Below are 24,842 nucleotides of genomic sequence, written 5' to 3' on the forward strand. Positions count from 1 at the left end.
TATCGAGGGTTAAAAACTAAACCTTGATTGAGTTATAATGCTCGATCTAGATTTAGGGCTCAATTGAGCTTTAAGGCCTAATCTAGCCCTTTTTTTAATATATATTGCTCCTACAATCTGCGTGTTCCATTTGCACAGACCACAGGAGCTTGACCTAGAGTTTAAGAGTAGCTCAACCGAGGTTATTGGAGCTCAATTGAGCAATGTAGCATTCAAATCAATCTCACCAACCACCCTGCCAACATCACAAAGGCTCAAACGAAGGTAGGTACTCTATCCTTTGTCTTTCATATTTAATTTTTTTGTAAAATGTAATAAATTAATTAAAAAAACAAAAAACAAAACAAAAAAACATGTACGAAAACCATGAAAGCCAATTAATTAAAAAAAAAAAAAAACAACCATACAAAAACTATGAAAACCATATAAAAAACCCTTCAAAACAACCTCAAAAAACACAATACCATCCTAGAAAACTATCAAGACAACCTAGAAAACACTTCGAAACCACAAAAAAAAACTATAATTTAGGTTTTAAATTTGTTTCTTATTTGCAATGTTTTGTGTATTAAATACATATTTTCTAATTTTGAATGGTAATTTAAATATTTCTTTTCTAATTATTTTAGGTTTTAAAGTTTTTGTTAGGAATTTTAGGAATACTTTTATATATACATATGTGAAATTTATATAATATAAATAATATTATAAAGTACTAGGAAGATGCATCTTAACCAAGGATCCAAGCGAAGTGAGAAAGCAAAGTGATTAACAATGATAGAGGAAAGATAGTGGGTGATTCTTTTAATCTTTTTATTATTGTATTTTCTTTAACATGATTGATCCAAAATATAGGTTTAATATTTTACAACTAATTATGTTTTTTTATTAACTTAAATATTTTCTTAAATAGAATACAATGGGATCATATTTACGAAAGAGTGAGATGGAAGGGGGAATAGAGCGTGGGAGAGAGACATAGAGGTGAGAGACACAATGAGAGAGAGAAAGGAAGAGATAGAGGAGGGGGAAAGAGGGAGGGAGAGAGATGGATTTGGAGGGGGGAAGAGAGGGAGTGACAAGGGAGAGATGAAGATGGAATGAGGGAGAGAGGAGGTGGGGTAAGAGAGAGAATAGGAGAGGATAAAGATAGGGAAAGAAGGGGAAGAGAGAGACATGGAGACATATATATGGAGGTGGGAGAGGGGGGGGAGAGAGAAGGAGAGAGGGAGGGAGATAGTGACAGAGTTGGAGGGTGGAGAGAGAGTGTTTGTATGATGGGGGTAGAGACAGAGGGAGGTGGGAGAGAGAGGAAGGAAAAAGAGAGAGGACTTGAGAGAGAGGAGAGAGAGATGGAGTTGGAAGGGGAAGAAATACATAGAGAGAGAAAGGTGGAGATGAAGTGGCAAGGGAGAGATGGAGAGTCAGAGAGGGGGGGGGAAGAGATAGAGAGGGAAAGGAAGAGGGAGAGATAGATAGATATATAATATGGAGAGAAAGAGAGAGAGAGAGAGCATGGCATGTGTTTAAGGGGGTTGAGATAGAGAGACAAATAAGGAGAGATGGGGGGAGGTATAAATATAGATGGCAGGGGGAGAGAGAAAAGAAGAGAAAGATAGGGAAAGTTAGGGAGAGGCAGGTAGAGTGAGACGGGGGAGAGAGGGAGGGGAAGAGAGAGAAGGAGAGGAGGAGGGAGATAGACATAGAATGGAAGGTGGAGAGAGAGGGAAGAAGAAAGAGTCTCACAAAGACAAATACAGACATAGAAGTTAGATCTAGAAAGTCATGAATATTTTATATTTTCACTAAAATATATATATTGATTTCAATGTAGTTGTTGATTTCTAATCATATTTGATCACATGCACTATATGCATTGATTTTAGTGTAGATTTTGATTTATAATTCTATTTAATACCTTACACTAGATGCATTGATTTCAGTGTCGATGTTGATTTCTACTCCTATTTTTTTGCTTGCACGGGATGCATTGGTTTCAGTGTAGATATTTATTTCTAATCCTATTTGATCGCTTGCACTAGATGCATTGATTTCAGTGTAGATGTCAATCTCTAATCATATTTAATACCTTACACTAAATGCATTGATTTCAGTGTACATGTTGATTTCTACTCATTTCATTGCCTGCATTAGATGCATTGGTTTCAATGTAGATATTAATTTCTAATCCTATTTGATTGCTTGCATATGATGCATTGGTTTGAGTGTAGATATTAATTTCTAATCACATTTAATCGTTTGCACTAGATGCATTGATTTCAGCGAGATGTCGATTTCTAATCATATTTAATACCTTACACTAGATGCATTGATTTCAACGTAGATGTTGATTTCTACTCATATTTGATTGCTTGCATTAGATGCATTGGTTTCAGTGTAGATATTGATTTCTAATCCTATTTGATTTCTTTCACTAGATGCATTTATTTCAGTATAGATGTTGATTTCTAATCCTATTTAATTTTTTCCACTACATGCATTGATTTTAGTGTAGAGGTTGATTTCTGATTTGATGCAACAAGATGTATGATGTACATTAATTTAAAAGTAATTAGATTAATAATGTGCATTGATTTCACTGTAAGCACATCTCTACCTCCTCCATCTATATCTCTATCTCCCATTGTCTCTCATTCTCTATCTCTCTATCTCAACCCCTAAACATACACACTCTCTCTCTATATCTATCTATCTATCTCTCCTTCCATCCCTTTCCCCTCCATATCTCTCTATTCCCCTTCTCTCTCTCTCTCTCTAACATTTGTCTCTCCATATATCTATATATATATATATATATATATATATATATATATATATATATATTCCTCCCTCACTATCTTTGATCTCTCTTCTTCCCTCTCCTCCTTATCTATATCTCTATCTCCCCTTCTCTCCTTCTCACCCCCAAAACACACACACACACTCTCAATGTAAGCATATAAAAATGATTCAACATTAGATACAATACTTGAATTTTCATCCTATATAAAATGTTTGCCTACCCCAATTGTTTGCTTCTTGAAACTATAAACTATTCATAATTGGCTACATTCTTATTATTTCTATTTTCCATCATTCAACATTGTTAATTACTTTGCATTCCAAAGCAGTAATAGAAAATAACTAGCATTGAAAATTATTTTGGGTTTCACACTCCATAAGTTAGAATGATTGACTTTGGAGAAAACTATTATTAATATTGGAGAGAAACAGAGACAGGGTATGTTGTTTACTATAGTAGATTGAGTTAAATATTTGAATGGTATATGATTCCAACTACTCTTTTGATATGATTGATACGAGAAAATGGAAAAACTAATAGGTGTGATAATAGAAATAGTAGAAGAAAATAGTTTCAGATTGATTGCAATGAAGATTGTTTGTTAATAGACTATATTCTTAGTATTCACATTTTCTATCTATCAAAATTGTTAAATTGACACTTCGCACTCAAAATTTGTATTTCATCATTTTTCGTCATTCAAGTTACTAACAGTCTCTCTCATCTCAACAAACTGAGGTAACTATGCAAATTTTAAAGTAAATTGACCAAATTAATCTTAGACATACTTAGCATATTTAAAATGATCAAAATAATTAGATGTTTAACAAATTTTGTATGACCACACACGATTGAAACCAACCTAGATCCATCTTAACACCGGATCTATCAAGTGCCGAGAGGGATCAAATCTCTCGATGTGCAAACCTTTCCTCAAGTTTTGCACTCAAAAAATAGGTTTGCACCTCGAGAGATTTGATCCCTCTCGAGGTTTGATAGATCCGGTGTTAAGATGGATCTAGGCTGGCTATATAACTAGATATATAATTTATCTATTCTGTTATAACATCATATTTATATTATACTCCTTCATATATATATATATATATATATATATATATATATATATATATATATATCTATATATATATATATATATATATATATATATATATATATATATATATATATCGTAACATTTAATATTGTGTAAGATAACATAACATAGTGTAACATGTACATTGTGCATAATTATAACATAATATAACTATAATTTTAAAACAGGTTTTCTGGGATAATCACATCAGAATTCCAGAATTCATTTGTGGGCAAGTGGGAATGGGTACAATTGATAGGGCAACAATTATATTTGACAAGTCCAAGAGTTAGGGAAATTTTAGTTAATTCATTAATTAGTGTTGGCATTATGATTCTGGTATGGCTTTATGATACATATGTTGTACTTGATGGCAACCCACTCATCTCAGATGATAAATTATAGTGCAGAAAAGTTCACGCACTTATATGCAGAGAAAAGTTTATTCTATGTAGAAAAAAGTTCACGCACTTATATGCAGAGAAAATTTTATTTCATGTAGAGAAACGTTCACGCACTTTTATGCAGAGAAAAGTTTATTTCATGTAGAGAAAAAGTTCACGCACTTTCATGTTGGAGAACTTACCTTTGGTCCATGGTGGTTAGTCCTTGGTATTATTGAGCCCCATGTTTTTGGGCCCCTTGTATTGGTTATCTATGGTATTGATCCATGATTTTAGGAAGAAGCTTGCCTATATAAAGCAAAGGAGATCACTTGGCTAATTCATCCTTCCAATTGAATGTCTTAAGATCTGAAATATTGGGTTATTGTTTTGAAAGTTTGATCTATGAAAGTGAAGTTGAAAGCGAATCTGTGAAGGGTGATCTCTCGAGCGCTGCAGCTGCGGAAGTGCGGAGGCGCCACAGAAGGCGCAGTGCGGAGGCGCCACAGAAGGCGCAGTGCGGAGGCGCCACAGAAGGCGCAGTGCGGAGGCGCCACAGAAGGCGCAGTGCGGAGACGCCACAGAGGCGCCACAGAAGGCGCAGTGCGGAGGCGCCACAGAAGGCGCAGTGCGGAGGCGCCACAAAAGGCGCAGTGCGGAGATGCCACAGAGGCGCCACAGAAGGCGCAGTGCGGAGACGCCACAGAGGCGCCACAGAAGGCACAGTGCGGAGGTGCCACAGAAGGCGCAGGTGCGGTCGTCGCGGTGCCATAGAAGGCGCAGGTACAGAGGTAGTACAGATATCCGCAGATCTATACCAGTGAAGTTGCGATCCCTGCTTAAAATTTATTTTAACTGCCTTTGACTATTCTGCAGGGTTTTGGGTGCATAACTGATGTTTGGTTACTAGTATTGAGTTCAGATAACAGCATGATTAATGACTTATCTTTATGTACTAGATCTGGTTGATAACTCTCATAATATCATTGTATATGTATGGATCTGGTGATTGGGTGATTCAGAAGGTTGTTTGATTATGAGCTTCAATGTTGTTGTTGGGTCCAGTATGAAAATTGGATGAAAAGTGGTCTTTCAGATTATGTGTTGTGCTTCAGTGTATCCAGTCTGAAAATTGATGAAACATGGTACCTGGAGGAGAGAAGATTGTAGGCCAGCGCCTACGTACTAGTATCTAAGCTAGTACAAAAGCTAAGGGAGATCTTTGGAGCATTGTAGCAGGTAGCAGCCTGCGTACTAGTAAATGGATCGGCTAGTACAAGAGCAAAGGGGGTTGTAGCTCCCGTACTGGTATAAGACTGCACCAGTACAAATATTGTAAAAGGATTTTCTTATTAAGAAGAAGATTGAGATGACTTGCAGCAGGTGGTTTCTCTCCCGCATTGGGTTTCCACCTTATATCATGGTGTTCATGTGTGTGTCTTATGTGTGATGATCTATTCTCTATTACTGCATCTATTATCTGATAATATGGTTGATAATGTTCTAATGCACTCATTGAAGATCAATTAACTTAATCATAAGAAGTTGTGGAAGTAGCATATATGAATCTGATTATGGAAATGAAAAAGTTTTATTAATGTGATAATACTGATTCACCACCCCCCCCCCCCCCTCAGTATTATTTCCAACAATTGGTATCAGAGTAGGTCCTTTGATAGAAGCTTGATCGCTTGAAGGAGATCCGTGGAACAATGGGAAAGAAGCTTAAGAAGAAAGCACCTAAGAAAAAGAAGTCATCTCAGAAGAACTATGACAGTGGGAGAATCGATTGGGGATTAGGTATAAGAAGCTCTTCAAATTCAGAATCATTATCAGGTATGAATATATTATCCTCTGATGTTCCAGCTATCTTTCCTTTTGGAAGAGATGAAAGTGATAGCGAAATTACTGAATTTGCTCTTATGGGTGAACAAGAAAGATATCAAATAGAGGCAGAATTTAAAACGCTGACAGACAAAATTAGAGATCAACAAGATCTATTGAACAAAAGGGAATGTGATTTCAAAGAAGAAGCTACCAAACTAAAGGCCCAACTAGAAGAAGGAAACAAGGTAAGAAAGCTACTCAAGGACAAGGAAGACCAATGTCAAAAATTGCAGCATGAAGTGACATCATTAAGAAAAGAAGTCAACGAAAGAAGCACAACCATCAAGAAACTCAAAGATAGATCCAGCTACTATGAAAATCTTGAAGCTACAATCCTCTCACTAAAAGGAGATCTTGAAGAATCAAAGAAGCAGAATACAGATCTACTCCAAGCTATTGCAAAACAAGAAAACGAAGTCACTAGCTTAAAATCTCAACTAGAATGTACCTTCCGAGTTCGTCAAATGTAGCAGGATCTGAATGAAGAACAAGAAAAGGAGATTCTCAAACTAAGGGAACAAATGGAAGAAGGAAGGAAAGCTGAAGAAGATTTGAAAAATCAATCTCTTGAAAAGGACGAACAGCTTCAGGTTGAGGTAAATATCTTGAAAGGTAAACTAGAAGAAAAGGATAAGCTTTTATGATTTCAAGATAGTTCTAAAGTCGTGGATGATATTCTTAGTAGTCAAAGGTCTCCTGCTATAAAGACTGGTCTTGGTTTCCATGAATCTGTTGAAAGTGAATCTAGTTCACAAGGTGAGGCAAGGAACTCTAAAGAGAAATCTAAAGTGATCAACGAAGAAATGAAAGATCAATCTCATCATCAACCAAGAAAAGAGATTCCTCAAAGAAAATCCTTTACTCCTCCTATGAATAATGTTGAATGTTATGTATGTCATAATCTTGGACATGTTGCAGCTAGATGTAGAAGAAGAAGGGTTCAAGACCATTATGTAGAAAGATCATCACATTCAAGGTACTTTTATGGATATTGCTTTGCTTGCAATATGTTTGGTCACAAAGCTGCTGATTGTTACAGGAGGAATATGAAACATGTAAGATGTTATGCATGTAAAAAGCTTGGACATATAGCTAAGGAATGCAGGAACAAAGTGTGGGCACCATATCAAAAGGAGAAAATGTCATCATCACGCTTGAAGATATGGAGGAAAAAGGAAGTACAGTCAGAAAAAGGCGGCACTACACAACGTACAGACATACCAGAATCAGAGGGAGCTGAAAGTACAAAACTTCAGTGTCCTGAATCTCATATGCAAACTCCATAAAGGAAAGTTGCATATATACGCGAGTTAGTTACTGCACAGTCGCGTATATGATTGTTTGAAGAAAGGCAGTAGGGACAGATTCAAGAGAAGGATCAGTTTTGCTCTAGTTAATAATAATGATGTGTGGATATGATGGTTAGAAGTGTTTTGGTTCTAACTTGATATTGATGATGTCTTGATACTTCTTATTGATATGCATGATCAGACAGATGGCACAGGTTTAGAGGGAGCATATGGACTTAATGCATTATTGGCATTATGGTTAATAGTCCTTGGTGATGATACTTATATGGATAAATGATTCATCTTGCTATGGTTATGAGTTGTTCACATGGTTCTTGGATCAGATTTATGGTTGATTCTCTAATGATGCTTGCATGGGAAGCACTTAGCTTGAATTCACATCTTCTTGATGTTGAGTCACTCATATGCTGCTGTCGTCATATGCATAAAGATAATATATTACAGTTATGATTCCTTTCATTCTTGGCACAAATGGATGAGGATTGTTGGCTGGATACAGGGATTGATTATTCAAAGTTGCATTGTTGGAGACATGATGATAATGAGCTCTTATCTATATGATGATAGGATTGTTTCATACATATGTTGATTAATGCAGATATTCCCAATTGATGATACTTGATTCATGTAGATCTGGATGGCTATGATGTTTCTCACATAGAATGTGAAATTCTGTTGATGCGGACATACCTTAATGATTCATGCACTAATACAAGTTGCTGGTCTAGTTGTTGTTGACAGATACTATGGTGCAGATCATAAAGTGTTGTTGCTGATGTTCATCTTATTTAGGTGATGTCATATCAAGACTCATGATGTAATAGTGTCATCTCTTCAGGTCATGTAACGACCTATGTTGGTTTCCCCACTATGCTTGGGATGAAGATGTAATGTATTTGGTTTTCATTTTTCTGATATATCCCCACTTGGTTGGGTGATGGATGTATGTATTGAATCTTTTAGGAAGGTCATTTGTGATGTAGAACATCCTTTTGCAGACCTTGCTTACAGTCAGGGGGAGCCTGAGCATGAACAAAACTATATAGCAGAGCAGACATTTCAGCTTGTTCTCAGAAAGAGCATGATCAGGTTGGTGCACCATGACATATACAAAGGGGGAGCTCATTCAGAGATTTCAACAGGTACTCAGGGGGAGCTTATAATGCATTGTTGGCATTATGGAGGACGTACAGAAGGAGATCTTGGATGCTGGTCTGATTATTGCTGCAATCTATCTCTTTCATGGTCATTTACGGTGTTTGGTGGATTATGTTTCTTCTTTACAGATCTGGTTCATATTCAGGAGGAGCATGCTCGTAGGGGGAGCATAACCCTTTGCCCTTGATGTCAAAGGGGGAGAATGAGCTGAAGATTTTGAGGTTGCCATCAAGTCCAAAGGGGGAGATTGTTGGCATTATGATTCTGGTATGGCTTTATGATACATATGTTGTACTTGATGGCAACCCACTCATCTCAGATGATAAATTATAGTGCAGAAAAGTTCACGCACTTATATGCAAAGAAAAGTTTATTCTATGTAGAAAAAAGTTCACGCACTTATATGCAGAGAAAAGTTTATTTCATGTAGAGAAAAGTTCACGCACTTTTATGCAGAGAAAAGTTTATTTCATGTAGAGAAAAGTTTATTTTATGTAGAGAAAAAGTTCACGCACTTTCATGTTGGAGAACTTACCTTTGGTCCATGGTGGTTAGTCCTTGGTATTATTGAGCCCCATGTTTTTGGGCCCCTTGTATTGGTTATCTATGGTATTGATCCATGATTTTAGGAAGAAGCTTGCCTATATAAAGCAAAGGAGATCACTTGGCTAATTCATCCTTGCAATTGAATATCTTAAGATCTGAAATATTGGGTTATTGTTTTGAAAGTTTGATAAGTGAAGTTGAAAGCGAATCTGTGAAGGGTGATCTCTCGAGCGCTGCAGCTGCGGAAGTGCGGAGGCGCCACAGAAGGCGCAGTGCGGAGGCGCCACAGAAGGCGCAGTGCGGAGGCGCCACAGAAGGCACAGTGCGGAGACGCCACAGAGGTGCCACAGAAGGCGCAGTGCGGAGGCGCCATAGAAGGCGCAGTGCGGAGGCGCCACAGAAGGCGCAGTGCAGAGGCGCCACAGAAGGCGCAGTGCGGAGGCGCCACAGAAGGCGCAGTGCGGAGGCGCCACAGAAGGCGCAGTGCGGAGGCGCCACAGAAGGTGCAGTGCAGAGGTGCCATAGAAGGCGCAGTGCGGAGACGCAACAGAGGCGCCACAGAAGGCGCAGTGCGGAGGCGCCACAGAAGGCGCAGTGCGAAGGCGCCACAGAAGGTGCAGGTGCGGTGGTCGCAGTGCCATAGAAGGCACAAGTGCGGAGGTAGTACAGATATCCGCAGATCTATACCAGTGAAGTTGCGATCCCTACTTAAAATTTGTTTTAACTGCCTTTGACTATTCTGCAGGGTTTTGGGTGCATAACTGATGTTTGGTTACTGGTATTGAGTTCAGATAACAGCATGATTAATGACTTATCTTTATGTACTAGATCTGGTTGATAACTCTCATAATATCATTGTATATGTATGGATCTGGTGATTGGGTGATTCAGAAGGTTGTTTGATTATGAGCTTCAATGTTGTTGTTGGGTCCAGTATGAAAATTGGATGAAAAGTGGCCTTTCAGATTATGTGTTGTGCTTTAGTGTATCCAGTCTGAAAATTGATGAAACGTGGTACCTGGAGGAGAGAATATTGTAGGCCAGCGCCTACGTACTAGTATCTAAGCTAGTACAAAATCTAAGGGAGATCTTTGGAGCATTGTAGCAGGTAGCAGCCTGCGTACTAGTAAATGGATCGGCTAGTACAAGAGCAAAGGGGGTTGTAGCTCCCGTACTGGTATAAGACTGCACCAGTACAAATATTGTAAAAGGATTTTCTTATTAAGAAGAAGATTGAGATGACTTGCAGCAGGTGGTTTTTCTCCCGCATTAGGTTTCCACCTTATATCATGGTGTTCATGTGTGTGCCTTATGTGTGATGATCTATTCTCTATTACTGCATCTATTATCTGATAATATGGTTGATAATGTTCTAATGCACTCATTGAAGATCAATTAACTTAATCATAAGAAGTTGTGGAAGTAGCATATATGAATCTGATTATGGAAATGAAAAAGTTTTATTAATGTGATAATACTGATTCACCCCCCCCTCTCAGTATTATTTCCAACAATTAGTTTGTTAGATATATTTATTTTTAATTCATATGTACCTAAATATATCTAATTAAATTCTTTTTTTGAACTAAAAACTATAAACCTAATAATTTAATTACCCTCTTTTTCTTTAATAATGAAAAAATTACACCTTTTTCTAATGCTAAAAAAATATATAGAAATATATTTTACATTTAATCATTTTATTTTTCATAAATTTAAATTACACATTAAAAATATCACTAATACTTATAATTAAAAATATAATATATTAAAATATATATTATTAATATTTTTTCTTTATTAGAATAGTTTTTATTTTATTATTTTATTATTTTTAAATATTACTTTATAAAACAATATTTGTAATATATAACATGTATGATGCAATAAAATTATTTTGATTAAAAATTTAAAGAAAATTGTATTAGATTTTTTTGGTCAAACTCATATTAGATTGGATTTTACTAAAAAAAAAATACAAGAATACAAAAATTTTATAATTTAACATTACAGTTTGAATTTTTTTTTAACATAATTAAATTTATTTATTTTTATTTTTAATTTGATTGACTATGAAATTTAACATCTTATTGCTCATTGTATAGCTTTTCTATTAACTTTAATAACCAATAATACAAAAGTTCCATCACTCTGACCTAACAACAATTATAAAAAGATTAATATCTGACCTATATCTAACCTGTTATCTGACCTGTATACGTACCACCATTCCAGACTTTATTCTCCATGCTATTCCAGACTCACTGGTCTCCAGATTGTTCAGATCATAGATCTTGCAACCTGTGTAGATATGATTGACAAAAGAATTCTAAACATATGAATGCAAATGCTAGAAAATGCGTTGCATTGCATTGCACGTCAGGTCATTCTTTCTGAATCTCAAATGGTTACTTGTACAATGTTTCAAAGATTCTTGAAAAAAATGCTTCAATTTCAAGTAATTTCTTGATCTGAATTTGAAACTACTTGAAATTTGTTTGCAAGGTATTCAATTCAGAATTAAACATGTTTAAAAGATTTCCATGTCTTGCAGAAAGAAAACACATGAAATTTTCAGTTGTTCATAACACATCTAAGCATAGCAGAGTTATTTCCTTTTACTGTTTAACACAATAAAATGAATTTTTTCTGCAAAATAATCAACCACAAATGCATCAGAAGTTGATAAAGCAGTTCACCCCCTCCAGGGCTACGTCTGCTGGGTCCAAAGCTCCCAATCGGGCTTGTCCTTGTTTTTATTAAATGTTCAAATTGAAAATACAGCTGAATAGAAGCATCTACAGGAGAAATAGATGGTAGAAATGGATTCAAAACACTTGAATCCTTCAGGATTGACTATTGGATTACCTCTAATGGGTACCTGCAACCCTGTACAATCTTCCCAATACTAGGCCCTGGTGGCTCCTAGAACTTCCACGGCTTCAAAACGTCTGCAAATGACCTTTGATGGCTGTAAGACCTACACCAATGGATTCAGAAGGTCGAAAATACCCAAAAAAAAAAAAAAAAGTCCAAAACCGACTTTCTAAGCCAAAGTTATGGCCATTTAATGATCCACTCCAGTTTTGCCTAAAAGAACTCCAGCTAACTTTAGTGAAGGTCCAGTTAGCTCTGCCAAATATGGAGGGACCGCCCAAATTTGGCGCTCCGCCAAATATTCCGCCAGTCTAACTGCAATTACATTAAATGCTGGCAGTTTTTCTTGGATTCCGTGCACAAAATATTCCTTTTTTAATTTTTTTTTGAAAAATTAAAATTTCTAATGTTATGGACAAATTCTTCTTTTTGCCATAACTTCCTCATACGACGACCATTTTTCAAACCGTTTGCGGCGTCGGAATCGGGAAAACGAGAACTTTCCAGTAGTATAGGTTCTAATCAGTTCTAAGCACTTTCATTTTTGAGAATTTTACGACTCTTAGGACAAGAGCACCTGATCACGCCTCCCCATTGGGAAGCTTTTGGACCCCAAAAGCCTTCAACTACCTGTTAAAGAGGTGAGGGTACAGCTCCCTCACTCTGTCCACCTCCATCCACTTTGCCTTGTTCGGTTTGCTGCCTTTGAATCCAACCCGAACATAATCTACACTGCCCCTCCTTGAAGTGCGTGTCCTTCTGTCAAGGATTGTATCTTCTTTCAGCTCATCTAATAATTCTGGCGATAAATCTTCTATGGATGGCAGCTGAACAGCACTTTCATGATCAGCAATCAAAGGAGGTCCATACAAACGTAAATCCTCCACATTGACAACAGAATACATTTGCATGTAGGAAGGCAAATCTAATTTAAAAGCATTATTTCCAACCTTCTTGATGATTTTGAATGGACCATAACGAATAGGCTTCAGCTTTTTACCTTCTCCTTGCATCCTTTCCTTACTAATGTACAGCCATACCTCATCCCCTTCTTGAAACTTGTGATCGACTCTATGCTTGTCGTGTCTTTCCTTGTACTTGCCTTGACTTTTCTCAAGCTGTTCTTGAATTTGCTGATGTATTTGCTGAATTTTCTCAATGAATGAACGAGCTTTGTCAATATCACTATGTCCCTCAATGGCGACATCTTTCTCAAGAATGAAATCAAGAGGTGATTTTGGCAAGTAACCAAAACAAGCTTCAAACGGTGAGGTGTTTGTGGAAGAGTGCTTGGCACGGTTGTAAGTGTAGGAATTTACAGGGTAAGTTCCTCAGAAAGAACACCAAAAGGACACCGCTCACAACCAGATCACAGATCAATACACCAGTATTTTTGACGTGGTTAAAACCCTCAAAGAGGGAAACAGTCCACGGCCTGTGCCAACGTGGCTACTATAGGCAATTTATTAATCAAAGAATGAAAATTTACATAAGCTTCTCTCATGCACGGATTACCCTACAAATGACCCTCCATGCGCTTTAAATAGAATTCATGGACCAATCGGGTGTCAAGCCACGGATCAAGTGTCGGTAATACCGAGGAGAGAATGAACCATCGGATCACCACATATCGTGACCGTCGGATTGTAAGTTACAAAATGTACAACGGTAAAGAAACACACTTTACCTAACTCTATACCTAACTCTATACTAGACCAAGTTGAACTTAACTATTTCCTATGTGTCGGAATATCCTAACATCCCCCCTTAAGAACAACTTGGGATAGGATTGAAGGATTTACAAATATGACACAATAGGAGAAGGAAGGAGGCACTAGAGCCTATCCCCCCTTAGTGACAACTTCCTGAACTCCAAGCATATATCGAAGTTTAGTGAACTTCGCCTCTGTGAGAGCCTTTGTGAAGATGTCTGCAACCTGATCATCTGTTGAACAATATTGCACTTCAAGAACATGGTCATGAATGAGCTTTCTGATGAAGTGCATGTGTAGTTCAATGTGTTTGCTACGCTGATGCTGGACTGGATCTTTGCATAGCTGAATGGCACTTTGATTATCACACCAAAGTGTGGTTGGATGCTGCTGCTCAAAGCCAAACTCTGATAGGATCTGACGAAGCCACAAGGCTTCCTTACTAGCTTCCACGGCACCACGATACTCTGCTTCTGCTGACGAAAAAGAAATGGCAGCCTGTTTCTTACAAGCCCATGTAATAGGTCCTGAACCAAGAGTGAAGACATAACCGGCAGTAGACTTCCGATCATCAGGGTCACCAGCCCAATCAGAATCAGTGAAACCAACTAATAGAGGAGCTGCTTTGGCACTGTAATGAATCCCAAACTGTACTGTACCTCGAACATAACGAAGTATTCTTTTAGCTGCTTTCCAATGACTTTCACGGGGGTTTTGCATAAAACGAGCAACAAGGCCAACAGCAAAGGAAAGGTCAGGACGAGTATGGGTTAAATACAAGAGTTTTCCTACAAGTTGACGGTATAAGGTAGCATCAACTTCAGGAGAAGTACAAGAGACTGAAAGTTTGACTCCAGACTGAAAGGGAGAAGGGGCTGGCTTACAGTCTTCCATGTGAAAATGACGAAGAATATCACAAGCATACTTGGACTGGGAAAGGGAAATACCCTCCTTGGATTGCAAGACTTGAAAACCGAGAAAATAGTGTAAGTGTCCTAAGTTTGTCATTTCAAATTTCTTTTTAAGGCTGGACTTCACATGGTTTATAAGGTTGGGATCACTACCAATAAGAATAAGATCATCAACATAAAGAACAAGGATGATAAGAGAGTTGCCCACTTTCTTGGTGTAGACAGTATTGTCAGAATAACACCTAGAGAAGCCAGATTCTAAAAGAAAGCTATCCATTTTGGCATACCAAGCCCGAGGAGCTTGCTTGAGACCATAAAGATATTTCTTAAGTCGACATACAAGGCTGGAGTCTGTTTGGATGAAGCCAATGGGTTGTTCCATATAGATTTCTTCATGCAAGTCCCCATGCAAGAAGGCAGATTTAACATCCATCTGATGGACTTCCCAGTTTAAAGAGGCAGCAAGGGAAAGAACAAGGCGGATAGAGTTCATTTTGGCAACAAGGGAGAAGGTTTCAGTGTAGTCAATGCCTTCAACCTGTGAAAAGCCCTTAGCAACAAGACGAGCTTTATGTTTATCAACTTTCCCATCTGGTCCATACTTGGTTCTGTAAACCCATTTACATCTAACAAGTTTGCGTCCCTTTGGTAGAGGAACAAGATCCCATGTATCATTTTCCAACAATGAATGATATTCTTCATTCATAGCTGCTTCCCAATGTGGATGGCCTGAAGCTTCTGCAAAAGTGTCAGGATCATGATTTACTGGAGCTTGAGCCAGTAAAGAAGAGGCTCTTTCAAACTGAGAACGTGTACGTCGTTGATCTGTAGGATCACCGACAAGATCACCTGTTGCAGAGCATGTTGTATGTAGTGCAAATGTTCATCCCAAAGCTTGGGATGCTTGCTGCAATAACCTCTCAAGAGGTGCACAATGGTTCTGTTCACAACTTCGGTTTGTCCATCTGTTTGCGGATGGAAAGCAGTACTTTTCTTCAACTTTGTGTCCATCATCTCCCATAGGTTGGACCAAAAATTCCCCACAAATCTGGAATCCCTGTCACTAATAATGGAAGTAGGCAAACCAAAGTGAATCCATACATGATGAAAAAATAATTCAGCAGTTTGTTCAGCAGTTATAGTTTTCTTACAAGGCATAAGTATACACATTTTGCTGAAACGATCAACTACTACATATAAATAATCATGTTGCTTTCTAGATTTTGGCAAACCTCCTACAAAATCCATAGAGATGCTCTCCCATGGTCTAGAAGGTACCGGCAAAGGAGTATACAAACCAAGCTTCCTATTGCTAGGCTTGCTTGTAGCACATAATGAACAACCTCTTATGAACCTTGAAACAAAATCTACCATGCGAGGCCAATAGCAATACCTCTGTAGATGTGAAACTGTTTTGCTCACACCAAAATGGCCAGCAATAAGAGAAGAATGAGCTTCTCTTATGACATTTATCCTCTCCCCCTGTGGTATACACAACTTGCCCAAATGAAATAGCAAATTGTTATGCATGTGATAATCATTTTCCTCTACATGATTCCCTTTACTCAAGTTAGCATACACATCTTTAAAGTCATCATCAGATGCATATTGTTCTATGTAACTATCATGTACAATGGAATTATTCTTAAGTAAAGTAACAACACCAATAATAGGCCTTGAAAGCATATCAGCAACCTTATTCAAAGTACCTTTCTTGTACCTTATTACCAAATGGAACTGTTGCAAGAAGCCCATCCATCTGAAGTGTCGTGACTGTTGTAACTTGCTTTGTGATTGCAAGTACTATAAGGGCTGATGGTCGGTATGTATAACAGTTTCTTTGCCCATCAAATAGTGTTTCCACTTTTTGACGCTTTGTACCAACGCATACAACTCCTTATCATATGTAGGATAATTTACAACAGCACCATTAAAAGTTTCAAAATGAAAAGCAATAGGCTTACCATGCTGTAGAAGAACTGCACCCATAGCATAATCACTAGCATCGGTTTGTATCTCAAATGGCTGTCTCAAATCTGGTAATGCAAGGACTGGAGCTGAACTAATCTTTTCTTTCAAAGATTCGAAAGATTTTTGCTGCTTGCCTCCCCATTGGAAAGCATGCTTCACACTTGTCACTACATGCATAGGAGCTGCTATAGAAGAGAAGTTAGAGATAAACTTCCTCCAATATTGAGCTGCACCCAAAAAACTTCTTACCTCTGTTATGGATTTTGGAGTAGGCCACTTCACAATAGCCTCAATCTTAGCAGGATCAATTCTCAAAGCACCTCCTCCTACTATGTGTCCCAAATAAACCAAAGAAGTCTTTCCAAATTCACACTTTGACATTTTAAGAAATAATTGATTCTTCTTCAAAACATCAAGTACTTTCTTAACATGCATGACATGATCTTCTCTAGACTTGCTGAAAATTAAGATGTCATCTAAGTAGACAATAACGAAATCATCAAGAAAAGGACGCAAGACATCATCCATTACCCGCATGAAAGTTGCAGGTGCATTGCATAAACCAAATGGCATCACAAGCCACTCAAAGAGTCCTTGTTTGGTTTTAAAGGCTGTCTTCCAAATGTCACTTTCTTCAATTCTTACTTGATGATATCCACTGCACAAGTCTAGCTTAGTGAAATATCAAGCATCTTTCAGTTGGTCTAGCAAATCATCTATCCTTGAAAGCGGGTAACGATTCTTTACCGTTATCTTGTTCAAGGCCCTGAAATCAACACACATACGCCAAGTGCCATCTTTCTTTGGAATCAATACAATCGGTGACCCACATGGCGAAGTACTTGGCCTTATGAAACCCTTGTCCAACAAGTCCTTGATTTGCCTTTTTATTTCAGCATTCTCCATAATAGACATGCGGTACATGCCGATGTTTGGAAGAGGACAATCTGGATGCAAATGGATTTCATGTTGAATCTCCCTCTTAGGAGGCAAACCTGTTGGCTCCTGAAACATCTCATGATATGCATCAACTACATCATATAGATCTGATTTAAGTTTTGGATCACAATTTCCAAATGACTCATGATTCACATCAACCTTGGGCTTAATCATAAGAAGAACAAAATTCTTACTTGAATTGACCAGCCTTTTTACCTGTCCTGCATTCACCATCGCTATATTTGTCTTCTTGCGATGAGCTCTAGCAATGAACTCCTTGCCATCTTTGAAAAGATGATATTTGTTTTCATGGAAATGAAAGATAGCTTTCCTGTCAAACAAGTAAGGACTTCCCAAAACAATTCCTGCTATATCAAAAGGTACCACATCAAGTTCAATTGTGTCAATAAAATGTGCAGTAATTGCAAAGCGCAATGTGCACTTTCTTGAACTTGTAAATTTGCATCCTTGCAAATCTATCCAAGTGGATATGGCTTCAGATGTGGAACGGTCTCAAGTTTAAGCTGCTTGACCAAGTCCTCTGATATAAGGTTTGCTTGTGACCCACTATCAAAAAGTGTGTCAATTTTAGTATGTTTTGAAATCACCCTCACATGAAACAGTTCAATTCTTTCTTCCTCCTTAGGAGCTTGTACATGACAGTTTGAGGTACTAGTGCTGGCTTGAATTTCAATTTCTTTTCCCTTCAAGTTTTTCAAACCCATGGCTGCAATTTTGGTTTCATCACCTAAATCTTCCCCTAAATCTTGTGGTGTAGATGTAGTAGCAGCAGTTTTCTGTTTCCCTTTGGATTTGTTAAATTGAGGTCTTTTTTCAGGATATAATTTCCAACAGTTTTTCTCCTCATGGCCTGGTTTAGAACAGTGTTTACAGATCACTTTCTCACTCTCCTGTTTGACAGATGCATTCTTTTTGCTCTTTCCCTTGGAGGTTTTCTCTTTGCTTTTCCCCTTGGGGGGCTTGTTTCTACCCTCTTCAAATGTGTTTTTTCCCCTTGCCTCTAAATGGGTAGGTTGGACACAAACCTCGTCCAGGCTAGTAGGGTTAAACATCAAGATGGTGTGTCTAAGGTAGCTATGCAAGCCACCAACGTATTTCAGCAAGGATTCTTGGGTCTGTAAATCTACCCCTAACAAGAGAGCTCTTCTCCTGAATTCTTGGGTGTAGTCTTGGACACTCTGACCCTTAAGTTGTCTGAAATTTCGCCAGTTCATAATGGCTTTCTGCATGTGAGCACGAGGATAAAATTGTTTTTTAATGGCTAACAGAAATTCAGGCCATGTTAAGGTAACCTTACCAAATTTCTTGATCTCCTCTTTAGTCTTGGCCTCCCACCAGACCAATGCTGCTCCATCCATTCTCAAAGAAGCCAACTGAATCTTTGTGGCATCATCATGCATATTCTGGATCCTCAAGTAAACTTCCAACTGCCTAATCTAGTTGTCAAGCTTTTCTGCATTCACTTCACCATTAAACATAGGTAATTCGAATTTTACATCAAGCTTCAAAAAAGGACTTTTTCCAGAGGATCTATGCTTATGAACAGAAGAAGACGAGGATGAAGAGGAAGAAGGTGAAGATGGGGGTGGTGGATCACCATTACCTCCATGTCCTTTCTTGGAATGATCATCATCCTTCTTACCTCCTGAAGAGCCCTCTCCTTCATGTGGATGTTTGGACCCTTCTCCAGCCAATTTCTCATTTCTTTCTTGGTACAATATCCTCACCATTTCAGTGAGATCTAAGAAAGCCTTTCTGAAAACTCTTTCTTCTTCTCTTGGATCTGTCTCTGTAGGAATTTCTCCTTCATGTTCAAACATCTTTGAAACTTCTGCTAAGACTCTTGAGGGTGAAATTGAAGGTGGAGGTGATGGCTCTCTGGCCTTCCTTGACTGAGGATTCTCTCGTTCTCTAGTCAACTGTCCTTCCCCTCTTTTAAGTTTCAACCTGGTAAGCATCAATACTTGCAAGACAGTTAGAAGATCTTTGCACAAAAACAATCAAAAGACAACTACACCAGAGATTGACTGAAAGAGCATTTATCTACTTTGCAATTGTATAACAAGAGCATTTCGAAGGCTTCCTGGCTCATTTCAGGCTCTGTCTATAGCTTATTTGACTGATTTTGATACAAAGAAGCAACAATCTAGCTCTGATACCAACTTGATCTGAATTTGAAACTACTTGAAATTTGTTTGCAAGGTATTCAATTCAGAATTAAACATGTTTAAAAGATTTCCATGTCTTGCAGAAAGAAAACACATGAAATTTTCAGTTGTTCATAACACATCTAAGCATAGCAGATTTATTTCCTTTTACTGTTTAACACAATAAAATGAATTTTTTCTGCAAAATAATCAACCACAAATGCATCAGAAGTTGATAAAGCAGTTCACCCCCTGCAGGGCTACGTCTGTTGGGTCCAAAGCTCCCAACCGGGCTTGTCCTTGTTTTTATTAAATGTTCAAATTGAAAATACAGCTGAATAGAAGCATATACAGGAGAAATAGATGGTAAAAATGGATTCAGAATACTTGAATCCTTCAGGATTGACTATTGGATCACCTCCAATGGGTACCTGTAACCCTGTACAATCTTCCCAATACTGGGCCCTAGTGGCTCCTAGAACTTCCACGGCTTCAAAACATCTGAAAATGACCTCTGATGGCTGTAAGACCTGCACCAATGGATTCAGAAGGTCGAAAATACCCAAAATCAAAAAAAAAAATCGTCCAAAACCGACTTTCTAAGCCAAAGTTAGGGCCATTTAATGATCCACTCCAGTTTTGCCTAAAAGAACTCCAGCTAACTTTAGTGAAGGTCCAGTTAGCTCCGCCAAATATGGCGGGACCGCCCAAATTTGGCGCTCCGCCAAATATTCCGCCAGTCTAACTGCAGTTACATTAAATGCTGGAAGTTTTTCTTGGATTCCGTGCACAGAATATTCCTTTTTTAATTTTTTTTTTGAAAAATTAAAATTTCTAATGTTATGGACAAATTCTTCTTTTTGCCATAACTTCCTCATACGGCGACCGTTTTTCGAACCGTTTGCGGCGCCAGAATCGGGAGGACGAGCACTTTCCAGTAGTACAGGTTCTAATCAGTTCTAAGCACTTTCATTTTTGAGCATTTTACGACTCTTAGGACAAAAGCACCTGATCATTTCTATTGATCGAAGTTATGAAGTGAATGACTATGTATAAAACTTCAAGAAAGTTGATAATTACTTTTGATGGGTTTTTTTCAACAATTCCAATTTATCATTAAGCAATTACATTTCAGAACTTCAATCATAAAATTGTAAAGAAAATAGAGATCGCATTGCACAAAGAGAATACAAGATTTATTTTGGGAAAACCCACTTGTGAGGAAAACCCAAGAGATACGTCTAATGGTGCTAGTCAGCTATAAAATCAAAATGATCAACAAGCTATGGTCAAACCTGGTCAAGCAACCATCTAGTCAAGTCCAGACCTTGATGTATTAAAGAGCACTATTCATCTAATTAGGTCAAGACCTCGATGTATTAAGGAGCATTATCACCTTTCGCTCATCAATTAATCCCATTGCCCAATATAACATAATTGTGAGTGAATAAATCTCGCATTTCAAAGTATAATAGATAAGAATTGCCCAATATAACATAATTGTGAGTGAATAAATCTCACATTTCAAAGTATAATGTATAAGAATGTATGAGCATTAAAACCATCAACACGTTACATGAAGAAAAACACTCCAAAAGTAAACCATTATTACTATGATGATGGTGCAAAGCATAATCCCATTGCCCAATATAACATAATTGTGAGTGAATAAATCTCTCAGAGTATAATGGATAAATGTACGAGCATTAAAACCATCAACACGTTACACGAAGAAAAACACTGCAAAAGTCAACCATTGTTCATATGATGATTGATGGTGCAAAGCATTCATTATGGTTAAGGCTAAATTTATGTGTGCAAATTAAACCAAATTACGGTTAAGGCTATATTTGTTAGGCCCCTATACTACTAGTGTAACCCGTTATTGTTATTAGTACAACCCACTTATTATATTGATGTACCCATGTAGTGCCCATATTGTTACTCTTGTGCCCCATAGAAGCCCACTATTGTTATTATTGTGCCCTTACATTATTATTGTTATGTCGGCTCTGATTATGTTATGACCCCTTAGACTCCTATATATAGAAAGGAGGTATTTTCATTTGTATCATCTAAGAATTGTTCATTTATGTAATGTAAAGGAGGCTGCCCCTTCGAAGAGGTTGAATTCTAAGGCATTGATCTATATTTTCTATCTTTTTGTGAGCTGGTTTCATAACATTTGGTATCAGAGCTTTAGATTCTAGGGTTTCGCTGCTCCAAACAGGTCATCGTGGCATTTTTGCTATAAATTTTTTTCTGCTACATTTCAGAAGTTTCAAAAAAAACACATTTGAGAAGAAATCGCGCTGAATCTTGGGTCTGAATTTCAGATCTTTTCACACTACATTTGCGGAGATATGATCTGAGGAAGTTGGTATTTTTACAGACTCCTGAATTACATTCCAAACAGGTGATTGGGGAAAATCATCATAACTTTCTCTCTGAGCATCAGATTGAAATTTTGTAAGAAGGTACAGAAGGAGGACAAACTGTAGTTTCTTGTATATATTTTTCAGAGCCAAAGGTCGAAAAATTGACACATGGAACTTCATACAATTTCGCTCTTCTGGAAAGGTCTATAATCAGGTCATCTTGGGAGATTGTGCATAACTCTTTTTTGGAGAGTCCAATATGGATCAGACTAGTGGCATTGTAAAGAGGACACAGAGGACTACTACAAGTAGCAATTTTAGAATTTAAATATCTGAAAGTATAGAGTCACAGTCGTTTCAAGATCGAGGTCCTAAAATCAAGAAAAAGCAAGATGAGGAAGTTTGATGGCAAGGATCCGTAAATTGGATACTTCAAATGGAGCAATATTTTGATCTACATGGTGTACCACTGTTACAAAAGGTATGTATTGCATCTTCATATTTAGAACCAGATCAATTTTTATGGTATAAGGGGCTTTGTTCTCGTAAACAACTTGTTACGTGGTCAATTCTCACAGAGGAAATGATAGCACATTATGAGGATACAAAGAGCAACACCTTCTTTAGAGCAACACCACAACAATTGGAAAGAGTAAAAGGGCTTTGTGACATATTGGAAAGTAAAATTATGGCAACAAGGAAGTCTACCCCTCACAACTATAAAGATGGAAGTGTTGTTTCTCCTAGCCTTCCACAACCTACAAGGGTTCCACCACAACAATTGGAAGAAAAAAGAGAAAAAGGGCTTTGTTACAATTGTGATAGCAAATGCACTAAAGGTCATAAGTGTGCTGAGAAGAAATTATTTTATATAGAGTATGAATAGGAGGAAGAAAAGGATCAAGAAATATCAAAAGAAGAGGATATATGCTAGGACTCAACCCCAGAGAAAGAAGAAATGAATCAGACCATATCTTGTAAACTATTAGCAAGAATGACCACTCCTAAAACTCTCAAGATAGAAGGACATATCAAGAAGAAAAAGGTGAAAGAAGTGAAAGATCACATCAAGAAAGAAGAAATGAATCCAACCATATCTTGTAAGTCATTGGTCGGAATTACCACTCCTCAAACTACCAAGATAGAAGGACATATCAAGAAGAAAAATTTTCAAGAAGTGAAAGATCGCATCGAGTGTCAAGAAATGAATCCGACCATATCTTGTAAAGGATTGGAAGAAATTACCACTCCTCAAACTCTAAATATAGAAAGACATATCAAGAAGAAAAAGGTTCAAGCACTGAAAGATCACATCGAGCATCAACAACAAGTTCTCCAACTTTTAAAGGATAATGCCACTTTGGTGCAAAATCAAATGAAACAATAGGTAGATCAACATCATAGTGAAAAATGTTTTGATGTAGGTGATTGTGTATTTTTACTGCTACATCTAAAGAAAGCTATTTATGAGAAGGAAATGTTGCCAATACTACATGCACTTAACAAATGGCAACCTTACTAAATGGGAAGACTCTTCAAGGATGAGGATGTGGAAGCATTGTTTTGTGCTATTTCTATTATCCAACCAGATTGGATAAACGAAGCAAGGGATGAATGGAAGAAGGACAAAGAAGTATGGCCACTTATTCAAAAGTTGCAAAAGATTCCAATGCAAACAATATTGCCAGAAATTGAAGAGGAAGGAAAAATCATATTGGAACCTGGAGTAGTCACAGAAACAGGAACTCGGCAGCTACGAAATCGATCAATTTCAGAGTATCTCATCAAGTGGAAGAACTTACCTGCTGAAGATTCCACATGGGAGGACAAGAATTATATACGGAAGCATCAAGAACTACTCAAGCATTGAAGACAACGCTTTTTGAAGGAGAGGGGCATGTTAGGCCCCTATACTACTAGTGTAACCCCTTATTGTTATTAGTACAACCCACTTATTATATTGATGTACCCATGTAGTGCCCATATTGTGACCCTTGTGCCCCATAGAAGCCCATTATTGTTATTATTGTGCCCTTACATTATTATTGTTATGTCGGCTCTGATTATGTTATGACCCCTTAGACTCCTATATATAGAAATGAGTTATTTTCATTTGTATCATCCAAGAATTGTTCATTTATGTAATGTAAAGGAGGCTGCCCCCTCGAAGAGGCTGAATTCTAAGGCATTGATCTATCTTTTCTATCTTTTTGTGAGCTGGTTTCATAACAATATTTATGTGTGAAAATTACACCAAATGCGTACATCCCACCTAAGTCTTTGAAATCAATTCATGATATATGTGAAAATGACAATCTTGAAATATTTAAATTAGAGCAAATAAAATGGTAGAATTTTTCCAAATTTTTACGTCGTAAGGCGTTTCCCTTTGAAATGAACTCCCCAAATGCCTTGTTGTCTTAATCTTAGCCATAAAATCTTTTGTTAGACGATTCAAGAATAATCAGGCGTCTAATTTAATAAAAAATCTTTTAAAGCATTAAAAAACCCTTTAAAAACCTTAACGTATTAGTTAATAATTATTTTTAAAAATTTGTTTCTATTACCGGCCCAACGGTTTACCCTAATCAACCCAACCTCTGTCCTGTGCGCGGATAGCCAGGTTTGATGCAGAGGAGGGCGCAAGCGGAGTTGCTGCAGAGGAGGGTGGGGGACCTGCAGAGGAGGGTTTGGGCAGAGGAT

This window comes from Pinus tabuliformis, chromosome 9 (assembly GCF_031772625.1).
Source record: "Pinus tabuliformis cultivar Carrire ecotype Pingquan chromosome 9, CPIR1, whole genome shotgun sequence".
Taxonomy (NCBI): domain Eukaryota; kingdom Viridiplantae; phylum Streptophyta; class Pinopsida; order Pinales; family Pinaceae; genus Pinus; species Pinus tabuliformis.